Source organism: Ranitomeya variabilis, chromosome 5 (genome assembly GCF_051348905.1).
Source record: "Ranitomeya variabilis isolate aRanVar5 chromosome 5, aRanVar5.hap1, whole genome shotgun sequence".
In the NCBI taxonomy this organism is placed as follows: Eukaryota; Metazoa; Chordata; class Amphibia; order Anura; family Dendrobatidae; genus Ranitomeya; species Ranitomeya variabilis.
This window is the reverse complement of record NC_135236.1, coordinates 236034642-236049018: the sequence shown is the minus strand read 5'-3', so window position 1 is coordinate 236049018 and position 14377 is coordinate 236034642. Positions and strand designations below refer to the sequence as shown.

General features: G+C 41.5%; 1 protein-coding gene across 5 annotated transcripts in view; it reads right to left on the bottom strand.

Moving 5' to 3' along the window:
* The window catches only part of OTUD7A (OTU deubiquitinase 7A), a 314106-nt gene that overhangs the window by 171703 nt on the left and 128026 nt on the right, over positions 1-14377 (bottom strand). For 4 of the 5 annotated variants that reach the window (XM_077263911.1, XM_077263915.1, XM_077263913.1 and 1 more), the window contains one exon: positions 8864-8948. The gene's annotated coding sequence lies outside the window, so the exon portion shown is untranslated. Of the gene's footprint in view, positions 1-8863; positions 9025-14377 lie in introns of all 5 variants that reach the window. The other variant, XM_077263914.1, reaches the window with a different exon arrangement.

Genomic DNA, 14377 nt, shown 5'->3' with positions numbered 1-14377 from the left:
TTATAAGGATGTCAGGGACAAGATCATAGACCTGCACAAAGCTGGAATGGGCTACACAACCATAAGTAAGACGCTGATCGACATCGATCTTGGGCACCACGCAAAATCTCAACTCGTGGGTATCCTTCATCATGAGGAAGGTGAGAGATCAGCCTAAACTACATGAGGAGAACTTGTTAATGATCTCTAGGCAGCTGGGACCACAGTCACAAGAAAACCATTGGTAACATTACGCCGTAAAGGTTTAAAATCCTGCAGTGTCCACAAGGTCCCACCACTCAAGATCGCACATGTGCAGGTCCGTCTGAAGTTTGCCAATAAACACCTGGATGATTCTGTGAGTGATTGGGAGAAGGTGCTGTGGTCAGATGAGACAAAAATTGATGTATTTGGCATTAACTGAACTCGCCGTGTCTGGAGGAAGAGAAATACTGCCCATGACCCAAAGAACACCGTCCACACTGTCAAGCATGGATATGGAAATATTATGCTTTGGGGGTGTTTCTCTGCTAAGGGCACATCACTACTTCACTGCATCAATCCTTTCCTCTGCCAGGACATTAAAAATTGGTCGTGGCTGGGTCATTCAGCAAGACAATGACCCAAAACATACAGCCAAGGCAACAAAGGAGTGGCTCAAAAAGAAGCACATTAAGGTCATGGAGTGGCCTAGCCAGTCTCCAGACCTTAATCCCGTAGAAAACTTATGGAGGAAGTTTAAGCTCCGAGTTGCCAATCAACAGTCTCAACATCTTAATGATTTAGAGATGATCTGCAAAGAGGAGTGGACCAAAATTCCTCCTGACATGTGCGCAAACCTAACCATCAACTACAAAAAACATCTGACTGCTGTGCTTGTCAACAAGGGTATAAAGTTTTGTTTGCCAGAGGGATCAAATACTTATTTCTCACTGCAAAATGCAAATAAATTTATATAATTTTATACAATGTGATTTTCTGGATTTCATTTTTGATATTCTATCTCTCAAATGTTAAAATTAACCTACCCTTAAAAATTATAGACTGTTCTGGTCTTTCCCCAGATTGCACCACAATGTAAACCATGGATGTGCGGGAGCCCCTGCACCACCGAACGCCCGCAGCTTTGCACCTCCGCTCTGAAACACCCCATCATTCCAGACTGGGGTCCGCAACATCGGCCCACTCCTGCCTTCACCAGCAGCGACCCTGGGACCACAGTCCAATGCAGCAGCCAACCCCATTAAGCAATACGATGCATGGATTATAAGAAGCACCACCATTTTACTAAAAAAGTTATTTTTCCTACTTTTATCTCCAAAATTTGGGGTGCATCTTATAATCAGATACGTGCTATAAACCACAAAATACTGTATATAGTTTAAAGCAGGTTTTTAAAAAAATGCTGCAAAGTAAGAATGATTTAAAAAGCTCATTTATCTCAATTAACAAAATGCTAAATGAATGAACAAGAAATATCTAAATAAAAATCAATATTTAGTCTACCCACTCTTTGTGCAGGTGTACCTAGAAGAACTGATGCTGTTTTGAAGGCAAATAGAAAGATTTTGTAGGATTATAATTAGGCGTTTGAGATATCGACTATATAAACAGTCTATAATGATCATTATTTTCATATGTAGGTTGAAACACAATCAATATCTGAAAAAAGAAACAGCTATGTAAAAGACTTAAATCTGAATAATGAACAGCCAAACTATGCTATGAAGGTGAGGTTGTGGAAGACAGTTTCATATCACAGATCATAGACTAAGTGTCACGGTTCCACCCCTCAGCATGTCTGGGATGCAGTTACTGACAGCTTAACCATCCAATCTGGTACAAGGGCATGCTGAAGCAGTACTTTGACAGCTCAGTCGTCTAGTGTTGGGCAGGGGGCGTGCTGATCTGCTGATGTGTTCATTGACAGCTGAGCCGTGCAACTTGAGACTGGGAGGCGCTGGATGTCTCCAGGTGTTCATTGTCCCAGGTGATTGCCAGGCTACTTAACTGGGCTGTTACTCCCAGACCTCCGCCAGACATACATTCAGCTACTGTGTGGTTTGTTTTCTCTGTGCTTTGTGTTCTATTTGTTGATCTTTCGCTGCCGGACCTTGGACCTCGTCCTGACCATCAATCTGTTTTACCCCTTCTGCTCTGATCCATTATCTCCTGATATTCTGACCTCGGTACGTTACAGGACCACACCTTTGTCTCTTCCTTCTGTTTATGATGTAAGCTCCTGGCTTCTCACCTCAGATTCCTTGACAATCTCATCTCCCGACTTCTCCGTGAGAGGTGACTTAGGCCTCTTTCACACATCAGGTTTTTTGCCACCAGTCGCAATCCATCAAATTTTGAAAAAAAACGGATCCAGCGACTGATGCGGCCGGATCAGTTTTTTCCCATAGACTGGTATTAGCGACGGATGGCCTCACGTTTCATCCGGCAAAAATTGTCTGTCTGGCGACCGGAGACAACGGACTAAGTAACGTTTTTTGTGTCCGTCGAAAAAACAGACAGCGACGGATCCGTCGCTGTCCATCTTTTTCTAGAATCGAAGCCTATGGCTCCGTATACGTCAAATGACGGACTCCAGTGACGGATTCTGTTTTTTTAAACTGAGCATGCTCTAATTTTTTTAGGATCCAAATAGCCGGATCAGCTAGTTGGATCCAGCGAAAAAACGGATCCGTCGCATGAGTTTTTCACAATCTGAGACGGATCCATTTTTTTTTTTCAAAATTCGACGGATTGCGACTGATGGCAAACAACTGATGTGTGAAAGGGGCCTTAGCACAGCAACAAGGTAGTTATACTAAATCATCAAGGCCTCTCATAAGCAAAAATGGGGGTTTCAAGATGTCTTGTTCCAGTTTTTTTGAAAAAGAAATAGAAAATGGATAACAGAAGACCATAAATGTAGTCGTTGATCATAGTTCAGAGAAATCTGGCCAAAATAGTGTTAATGGAATAATTGCATCCAAAAAATTATATCTTTGATATGGAAACAAAGCCAAGCAACTCAATTATGAACAAAAACATGAGAACTGAAGTTTAAAAAAAAAAAATGACAGCAGGTGCTCTCGATTGATCAAAATTTGAAATATGTGAAATATTTGTTTATTATGCAAATTGTCTCTTCAGAGAGGTAGAGAACTAGAACTCTAGTGCCACCTATTGGAAGGTAGCAATTCTACAAGTCAATGTCGTCCCTTTAATGAGCCTCGTCACATGACGTAGGACAATAGCCAAACCACAATCTCAATTTGCAGACACTGTTCGGGGTACTGCCCCTCGTCAGTGCAAAGTGGAGATCTGGTTTGGCTGATTGAGAGGCATCTGACTGGGATCCAAGAAGTATCGTTTCACCTTGCGGAGAGTGACTTGTTAAGCATGTCGAGGTGAGGAGACTTAAAGCCGCAATGCTCCTCTAGGAAATATGCTAATTATGCAAATGGTCTCTTCAGAGAGGAAGAGATCCAGAACTCTAGTTCTAGTATTTGTTATTCTAGTATTGGTTTGTAACATTTCTAGTATTTGTTTGTAACATTTGTAAAATATTTGTTTGTAACAGAAAGTGGTTTGCCTGTTTGCCAAGTGGTGGAGAATTTTAAAATAATGAGAGTCTGCGGGCAACAGCGAAGCATGGTGGAGGCTCATTCAAAGTTTTGGGTTAAATTTCACCTGTTTGGTCAGGAGTAATGGTGCCCTCAATACTGAGAAATACAGACAGATACTTAACGTATGTATGACATGCAATTCCATCAGGTGGCATTAGACTGGCTCCAAATTTACTCTCCAACAGGCCATTGACTGCAAACATATAGGTAATGTCATTATGAACTATATTCAAAAATAAGGACAAGGAGTCTTGGAAGTGATGACATTGTCTCCACAGAGCCCTGATAATGTCAACATCATTAAATCTGTCTGACATTACATCGCGAGAGAAAAGGATTTGGGCAAGTCTACATCCACAGTAGACCTTTGGTTCAGGGACGGACACTGACAGCTTGGGGCCCTACTATATATATATATATATATATATATATATATATATATATATATATATATATATATATATATATATATACACACACACACACATACGTACATATATCTACCTATATCTCCACACGCACATACATGTATATATATATATTACAAAGTCTCCTTTATTATGTATATTGCTATCCCTTATACAGTGCCCTCTCTTGTTATGTACAGCACGGTCCCTTACATATCTGATTATATAGAGCCCTGTCTTTATTACATACCGTCCTGTCTTGTTAGCTGTATAATGCAATGATGGCTGATGGAGCATGGGAGAGCTTCTTTTCTAATGGAGAAGATGATAGACTGGTCGTCTGGTCACCGCCTCCTCCATCAGCAGTCATTTTATATCTAACAAGAGAGGGGACTATGTAATAAAAGAGCGCTGTGAATAACAAAAATAAGAATACACTCACTATGTAAGAGACAGCACTGTAAATAATGTATAATAAGGGATGGCAGATATAACCAGAGAGGATGGTTTTTGTATTTGTGTTTTAAATGCTTTTAACTTTTGTATGAGGTTTTTGTATATACCAATAAAATTTGTTAATGTCTTTTGGTGATCCCTGCTGATTTGCATGTCCTCTTTTTCTCGTTCATTAATTGGCTAGTTTCCATGACATGCTGTGGGTGGATCCCATATCAAATAAATTTGATAGTGCCCTCCTATTAGTGTGTTTGATAGAGAGGATGGTACGTAATAAGGGAAGGTGTCATACATAAAAGAGCAAACTATGTAACTAAGGATGGTGTTATGCATAATAAGTACACTATATACTAAGGGACTGTGTTAGACATAACAAGTGAATACACTATACACTAAGGGACTGTGCTATATATAACTGAGTACACTATATACTAAGGGACTGTGTTAGACATAACAAGTGAATACACTATACACTAAGGGACTGTGCTATACATAATAAATGAGTACACTATATAAGAAGGGGCTGTGATATGTATAAGTGAGTACACTATATACTAAGGGACTGTGTTAGACATAATAAGCGATAACGTCTTCCTCCACCTCCCGTTCCTAAATCCATTATAAATCCCCCTTCCTCCCATCCCAATCCCCCACATCCTCATTGTCCTCCCCTCGCATCCCATAATTGTCTTCTCCCCTACCCCATCATTGCCCTCTTCACCACCTCCATCATTTCCTCCTCCTCACCACCCCCATTATTGCCCTTTCAACAACCCCCATCATTGTCCTTTCCACTACCTCCATCATTTCTTTCTTCCCCATCATTGCCCTCTCCTCCACCTACACACACAGTCACACACAGCACCATTCACCTCTCTGCACTTTCCCCAACAGCGCTACGCACGCACACACGCACACACACCACCACTCATCATCATCACACACACCACTTCTCACCTCTCCGCACACTGTCCCGCAGCATCACCATCGCCGGCAGCCTCCTCTCTCTGGCACAGCCGCGGTGCTGAATGATGATGTCATCCAGCCGCGCTGACGACTGCTGTGTGAGACAGGAAGCACGGGCAGGAAGCAGGACGGATCGCTGCAGCTCTGCTCCACTGCCATTTTCTCTTGTAGGCAGCGGAGCTGCAGGGATCTCTCCCTGCCAGTCGCACATGAGGGCAATCTGGCCAGGGGCCCCCCAGAGCCTCGGGGCCAGATAAACAGGCCAGATTACCCTCATTATTAGCCGTCCTGCAGGAGCCCCCCTCAACCCCCGTGCCCCGATGCAGTCACATTGGCTGCACATGCGGTATATCTGCCCCTGCTTTTGTTAGTTCTACAAGGTGTTTGGAACAAACCCTCTGATGATATACTTCAAAAAGGTTGTGCAATTGTACCTAGAAGAATTGGTGCTGTTTTGAGGGCAGAGTGGACACACCAAATATTGATTTGATCTAATTTCTTTTCACACACTTTGAATTTTGTTAGTTGATAAAAAATAAATTATTTACACTTCTATTCTTGAAAGTATTCTTACTCTCTAGAATTTTTCTGCACCTGCCTAATACAGATGCATAGTACTTGCTCCCTCTCCTTCTCATATTATAAATGATATTATGTACAATATACATACACACACACACACACACACACACACAGTGGGGAAAATAAGTATTGTATACACTGCAGATTTTGCAAGCTTTCCCAACTACAAAGAATGGAGAGGTCTGTATTTGTTATCCTATGTACACTTCAACTCAGAGAAAGAATCTTTAAAAAAAAAAACAAAAACAGAAAATTACATTGTATAATTTTTAAATAATTAAGTTTCATTTTATTGCATGAAATAAGTATTTGATCACCTGCCAACCAGTAAGAATTCTGGCCCTCACAGACCTGTTAGCTGTATTGACTGCACCAGCTTGAACTCGTTACCTGTATAAAAGACACCTGTCCACGCACCAATCACACTGCAACCTCTCCACCATAATCAAGACCAAAAAGCTTCCCAAGGACACCAAGGACAAAATTGTAGACCTAACACAAAGCAGTGATGGGCTACAGGACAATGGCCAAGCAGCTTAGTGAGAAGGCAACAGCTGTTGACAATTATTAGCAAATGGAAGCAACAAAAGATGACTGTCAATCTTACTTGGTCTGGGGCTCCATACAAGTTCTCGCCTTATGGAGCAAGGATGATTCTAAGAAAGGTCAGGAATCAGCCTAGAACTAAAATCCTGCAGGGCACGCAAGGTCCCCTTGCTGACGCCAGCACATGTCCAGGCCCATTTGAAGTTCTCCAATGACCATCTGGATGATCCAGAGGAAGTATGGGAAAAGGTCATGTGGTCAGATGAGACTAAAATAGACCTTTCTGGTATCAACTCCACTCGCAGTGTTTGGAGGAAGAACAAGGATGAGTACAACCCCAAGAACACCATCTAAACTGTGAAGAATGGTGGGGGGTGGGACATCAAACTTTCGGGGTGCTTTTCTGCACCATATATATGTATCGTACAATTTTGACCAACAACCTCCTTTCCTCCGTAAGACAATTGATGATGCGTCATGGCTTGGTCTTCCAACATAACAATGACCCAAAACACACAGCCAGGGAACTTAAGGAGTGGCTCTGTAAGAAGCATTTCAAGGTCCTGGAGTGGCCTAGCCAGTCTTCAGACCTGAACTCAATAGAAAATCTTTGGAGTTGAAACTCAATGTTGGCCAGAGACAGCCCCAAAACCTGAAAGATCTGGAGATCTGTATAGAGATGTGGGCCATTTATCCCTTCTGCAGTGTGTGCAAACTTGGTCAAGAACTACAGGAAACGTCTGACCTCTGTAATTGCAAACAGAGGTTTCTGTACCAAATATTAAGTTCTGGTTTTCTACAACATCAAATACTTCTTTCATGCAATAAAATGCAAGTTCAATATGTAAAAATCATACAATGTGATTTTCTGGATTTTTTGGTTTTTTACACTCTCACAGTGTACCTACGATAAAAATTACACACCTCTCCTTTCTTTGTAGATGGAAAAACAGTGCTAGGCAGCTGTTTAGAAGAATCCATGGCTGCTGTTTTTTTTTGCACAAGGTTAGAGGAGGTTGGGTTTTTATGAAGCTGGGACATCTGCATCACTTGTCCTTTCCTAACGATGATCGTGAACAAGCCATTACCCCAACAGGCTGATTAAACTCTGAATCCTCGATCAAAGTTATCTGAACACATAAATCTCCAAAAGGTGCCCAAAATTGCATCGCCCCATTTTCCTTTTTTGAGTTTTTAAAGTTAAAAAGAAAATATATTTTTTGGGCTAAAATTCAAAGGAAATGTGTGATCTTTAAGTTTTGTCCTTTTAGAGATGATTTCAGTTTCAACTTGCTTAACTGGTTCACAATGATATTAGTTTTGACCAGGGGTGCCACTTCCAGGAGATACGGTGTGCTACCCACAAACACAACAGATATTTTTCTAGTGACCAAGCACGTTACAGCACAGTTAAAGAAAAGACCTCTCCTCAACTACATGAATATGAAATGCAGAGAAACTGGTACACATCCACTGAAAAACTCATCTCTGTATCCACCCATATATCCTTATTAAAATGATGTACGTGTTCCCTCCTGAGCCAATTGTGTTCTTCCACCTTCTTCGGCCCACTTCCTCATGTGCTGAAGTGGTTGTCCAGACATTTGGAAATGGTTACCAAAAGCTTAGAATGGTATAAAATAACACATATATAGATACCCCAGTGCCTCTGGAGGTTACCCCAGTACGGTTTGCTACAGAGTTCATAGGCCTGTGTGGGGGACCGGAGAAATGATGGCAGAGGGACTGATAGGGCCAGTAGTACTTTGTTATTTTTACCAGTCTCATCTTTTCATGAAAAAAAAAAAAAAGACTAGCTTCCTTTAGCCAAAGTTAAAACAAAAAAGACCTGATTGTTTGCTACTGGAAACTGCAAATTATTTTTTGTGGGTTTTTTTGTATCACATGATATTAAATCAAAATATCCAAAGACATCTATAATATGCCAAATCTTTCTACAGAGGTCGATCATGTAACTGCCTATTCAGCGCCTCTCCAGGTCTTTAACACTCTTCTTTTCATACATACCTATTATTCTAGCCCAGTTAAGTACATGAATAGGCTTGCAGAGCTCTTTTCAACATTTGGTAAACTGGTGCCAATCTGTCAGCCCCACAAGAACCCTCAGACAATGAGCTCTTTAAGAGGCCAGGAAGGTCACACGTTAAAATAAACAGCATTTTGTTTCCCTTTCAGCCACAGCATACAGAACACATGTTCAGCAATTGATGGAAAAGTTGAAAACATTAATAATCATATTTCTGACATGAAGCATGAAGTGTTGCTGCCCATTTTTATACTCACCTTGTAGACCAATTAAAAATGCAGATTAGTTAAGTCGGCCAAAAACGCTGGGTGGGCATAATCTGTGAGCCATGTCTTCTGAGACCTAAAGTTGTAAAGAAGATAAAGGTCAGAAACCGTTCTCAATTGTAAAATTACCAAGTGTGCAAACATACGGATGACTGAATTAAAAGGGATGCAGACAATTTTTGGTGGAAAACATTCAGGATGCTGTAAAATAATCAAATAAACTCAAGTTACTCATTCCCTCACCTCTCTCAATTCTTCCAAGAGTCTCATACTACTTCTGTGTCTGACAAGTATGAGACTGCTGCAGCTGATCACTATCACTGCCAGTGATTGTCTGCAGCAGTCACTTTTTCATCTAGAGAGAACAGGATGCACAATGAGACCACAGAACATTAAGCGGAGGATTCAGCAGAGGAGGACATGACTTTGGGAGGGGGTGGACCTTTAACTCTTGCAGCTTTGTAAGAGGAAGGAGCACAGTATGTCTGAGCCTCGTGTGTCACTGTGAGGAGGGTGGGGCTTATATAAAGGAGGTGACTGTCTATCCATTTCCCTTTTTCTCTCACCAGAGGAACCATCTCTCGCCCTGTTATAATCACTGTCCTAAAAAGTTTTCTTTAACCATTACTTGTATATTTATGAATGCTTTATTGTATTTGTTTAATTAGCTATTGTATATCTTGTACCATGTCCAATTTTATCATGGCTACAAAGCGTTAACATTAGCAGTAACCTCTAAGCCAGTGTTCCCCAACTCCGGTCCTCAACAACAAACTCCTATGGAGGAAACCTCTAGGGAACCTTGGCTGCAGATTTGCCCTTCTCTTTGGCTTGAGCAGTATTCCCCAACTCCAGTCCTCAAGAGCCACCAACAGGTCATGTTTTCAGGATGTCCTTAGTATTGCACAGGTGATAATTGCATCACATGGACAGGCAAGCATTCAATAACCCGTGCAATACTAAGGAAATCCTCAAAACATGACCTGTTGGTGGCTCTTGAGGACTGGAGTTGGGGAATACTGCTCAAGCCAAAGAGAAGGGCAAATCTGCAGCCACGGTTCCCCAGAGGTTTCCTCCATAGGGGTTTGTTCCTCTCCTGAGCACTGTAGGATGACTCTTTGTAAGTTGGAGATTTGCCAAGTTTAGTCCCCATAATGCTTTTGCAGGGACATCTACTTTGAGTTTACTAAAGTGATTTATGAAAAAAAAATAAAAATAAATAATATTAAAGAAAAAAAAAAAAAACGGCTAAAAGTGTCAAATGTGAGTTGGAAATTATAACCCATCACAGATTTGCAGTTTATGAGTCAGGAGGAAGTTGCAATCAGTTTTTCAGCACATTTTTTTGTGCTGAAAACACCCCCTCGGCATGAACTCGAGTGAGAGTCCCAGAAGATGGAGGGAGAGCGGTGGAACAGCGGGTCACAGGAGGCAGAAGCCAGCTGGTGAGGACAAAGCCTGTGCTCACTGCTAAAGAGAAATGAATATTCACCGCACTTGCAGTAAATATTCATTTCTCTGTAATAGTGGGCACAGTAGTTGTAGCCGCTGGGCGATCACGTGTACCCGCTACTGAAGAGAATATCATTTCTCTTCAGTAGCGGGCACACGTGACCACCCGGCGGCTGCGGCCGACGCGGTGATTGATACAATAGCAATGAATACTCACTGCCCTCCACGCAGTCCTGGCATGGGGAGCAGTGAGCATTCCAGCAGCTGTGCTCTGCTTGTAAGCAGTGCATGGCATCCCTGCCATGCGCTGCTTACAAGCATAAATCAGTTGCTTGCACCAGAACACAGGAAGGTAAGTAGGATGGATTAATTATTTAAAATGTTTTTTGATGGGGGCCAGGCATACAAGGATAGGGATTAGTGATGAGCGAGTGTGCTCGTTACTCGGGTTTTCCGAGCATGCTCTGGTGTTCTCTGAGTATCTTGGATGTGCTAGTAGATTATGTTCGTGTCCCCGCAGCTGCATGATTTGTGGCTGCTAGACAACCTGAATACATGTGGGGATTGCCTAACAAACAGGCAATCACTGCATGTATTCAGTATGTCTAGCAGCCGCAAATCATGCAGCTCTGGTGACACAAACATAATCTACAAGCACGCCCAAGATACTCGGAGAACACCCAAGCATGCTTGGAAAACCCAAGTAACGAGCACCCTCGCTCATCACTAATAGGGATAAGTAACCAAGCATACAAGGATAGGGATGAGGAGCCATGTATACCAGGAAACTGATGAGGAGCCATGTATACCAGGAAACTGATGAGGAGCCATGTATACCAGGAAACTGATGAGGAGCTATGTATACCAGAATGTGGATGAGGAGACATGCAGACCAGGATAGGGATGAGAAGCTATACATACAAGCAGGCTCAGACTGGCCTACAGCATAACAGGGGAATCCCCCGGTGGGCCCCTGTGTAGATCTGGGCCCCCAGCCCCACTGTATGGGCAGTACTTGGCATAAATCACTTGATTCACTCTGTACAGAAAAAAGCAGCATCTCATCATTCATTAACCACGCTACCCAGTTTATTATTATATAGAGATATAGGTAAATATGTGAATGAAGGTAGTATAATATTTGCATGCAGGTGAAAAGTGGGCCCCCCAAAGTCAATGTTATTGGTGGGCGCTTGTCACCCCAGTCTGACACAGGTTGTCGTGCTTGCACAAGTGCTGTGACTCATTCTAACAGCACTTGTGCTGATCTTTATGGGGTGTGAAGAGCCCCACTGATCTGATAATACTGGCCTATTCTAAGCATCAATAATCTAAACCCCAAGGCACGGAGTCAGAAATTACTGCTGGCAGATTACTGCTATTTATTCTGTAAAATTGTGAATGCAGCTGTTGGCTATTAACAGACTGTAATCGATGATTAGTATAAGATAAAGAAATATTAGATCATTTTCACTCATCCAATATTCTCATAGTGTTCTATCCATTATAAACAAGTACTCATTATAGTGTATGGGCGTGCTCACATGTCCAGCTTTTTTTTATAGATAAATTGACGCTATCGGTGTGGCATCATAATGCTGTCCACTTATCTGTCAAATAGGAAGAAGTTGGAAAATGTTGATCTTTTTCAATTCTTTCAAACAAAAAACACACTTATGGTATAAATGTACATTGTGACCAAAAAAAATGACAAAAATCGTTTAAAAATCATTGTCCAAAATGTATCCATATAAGGGGATAGATATGATTTCCCATTGCAGTTCTTGAAGAGAAACATCTTATGAGCCCAGTTTCCTACATGAATCAGACACCTAAATAAATTCTAAAAGAAAAAGTTAAAATGTTAAAATATCTGACGGCATCACAAAATGTGTCAACTGAAAGAAACTAAGTTTTAAAAGCACGGCTCTTAATATATTGCAATCATCATATTCAGGGGCTGGCTGGCAAATTTTGACCTGGGGGGGCAAGTACACAGCAGTGGCCCATTAGCAGCGGCCCATCATTATTGTGTTTACCTCTGGCTGATTTTAAAGGGGAGTAGAGGTTACAAGGGTTTAAAAAGATAAAGTCGGAGTAATGATGGGATAGTTGTGGTCAAATGCCGACTAGATTCTCATCCACTGCTCTCAGTGAGCTACTCAGAGTTGTCTCAGACTCTAGTCGGCTCGTGAGCATCGCAGGTATGCAAACTCCTACTTGCAATTACTATGTCGGCAATTCCAGGGAATCGTGACCATGTGCACAGTGCTCCATCATGATTCAGTAACGTGCCATCACACAGAGTCACTGCAGAAAATCATCCAGAGCCCAGAAAACAGTGTTGGAAAAATAAGTGTGTGACTTGGAAATTGCATTTTGTCCTCATAGAATTGATTCATATATACTCACCTCCATTGTAAGACAAACAAAACAGTCCACCTTAAGAAACAGTCGTTAACTTTTCTTTTTTTTTTTTTCCTTTAAATCTGTGTAAATGCTAGTTTAGTGCAGTGTCAGTGTGATAATGTACTCACAGATCGCAGTCTTCTCCAGTATCCAGTGCCGCCCCTCTTCTAAGGCACCTGACGACTATTCAGACTCTATGGGTCACACTGTGCTCTGTGACCCGAAAGTGGCTTTTACAATATAAGTATATGGGGCATGAGAACAAGGCTCAAAATGAGGATCTATAGACTTACATTGTAAAGAAACTTACAGGTCACATACAGGTGCTTCTCACAAAATTCGAATATCATCAAAAAGTGAATTTATTTCAGTTCTTCAATACAAAAAGTGAAACTCATTTATTATATAGTCATTACAAACAGAGTGATCTATTTCTGTTAATGTTGATGATTACGGCTTAGTGTGAGCCGGAGTCTGAAGAGTGAAGACTTCACTCAGAGGAGAAGCCGAGTGGTGCTGGATACCGGAGAAGATGCCGCTCGGTGAGTATATTAACACACTGACACTACTCTAACCTCTACACAGAATTAGGCGGGAAAAAATTAATAGGAGGATTATTTAAAGCAGAATATAATTGACATACAGTTATATCCTTTCTGTGTAGTAGACCTGGTTACATTTAGAAATATGGATACAAGATAATATGTGACTGGTATACAAGATATCACTGACATATCTGTATACACATCAGATGTCTGTGCACACAGTATATCACATCTAGTGTACAGGAGAATATATGACTGGTATATGATATACTGTGACTACAGGCATCAGATGGTATGTACTGGAAAATATGTGACTGTTGTATATCGATAGCCTCCCCCCCTACAATTAATTAAAGAAATAAAGGTGGGGTCGCATGGCCACACAGTCTATGAAAATCTCTCATAACTGGTCATTTTAATTGTTGGAAAGTGGAGGTTAAGTTGAGGTCAAGTTATTGCCTCTATTATTCTGTGAGAAGTTAAAACTGGTCTTTTCCAGTTTTAATTGGCGCTCTTTTAACGGTTTTTCATTGGTGGTCAGCTTGTTGCTGGGTTTCTGTCTAAGTATTTAAAGCCGTATCCTGGCTTATTTGAACCATTCTGAGGTACCTGTGAAGAAAAGAAGATACCTTCTACTATGGAGAATCTGTTATGATCTGGTAACCTTGGAGCCGCATGAAAGACTTTCTCAGGAGTAGGTGGTACCTGTACTGACCGCAAACCCTAAACTAACACCGCAACTAGAAGTAGCCGTGGGATGTACCCAACACGTCCTAGACACCTCGACACAGCCGGAGAACTAAATACCCCTATAGATAGAAATGGGAATTCTATCTTGCCTCAGAGCAGAACCCCAAAGGATAGGCAGCCCCCCACAAATATTGACTGAGTATAAGAGGAAAGACACACGCAGGCAGAAAAACAGGATTTAGCAAAAGAGGCACTTCTAGCTAAATAGAAAAGGATAGGACAGAATTCTAACCGGTCAGTATTAAAATCCTAAAAATATCCACAGCAGATAATACAAATATTCTACATCTAACTAAAGACATAGAAAGTATATCTGCATCTCCTGAGAATCCAGCATGACTGAAAAATC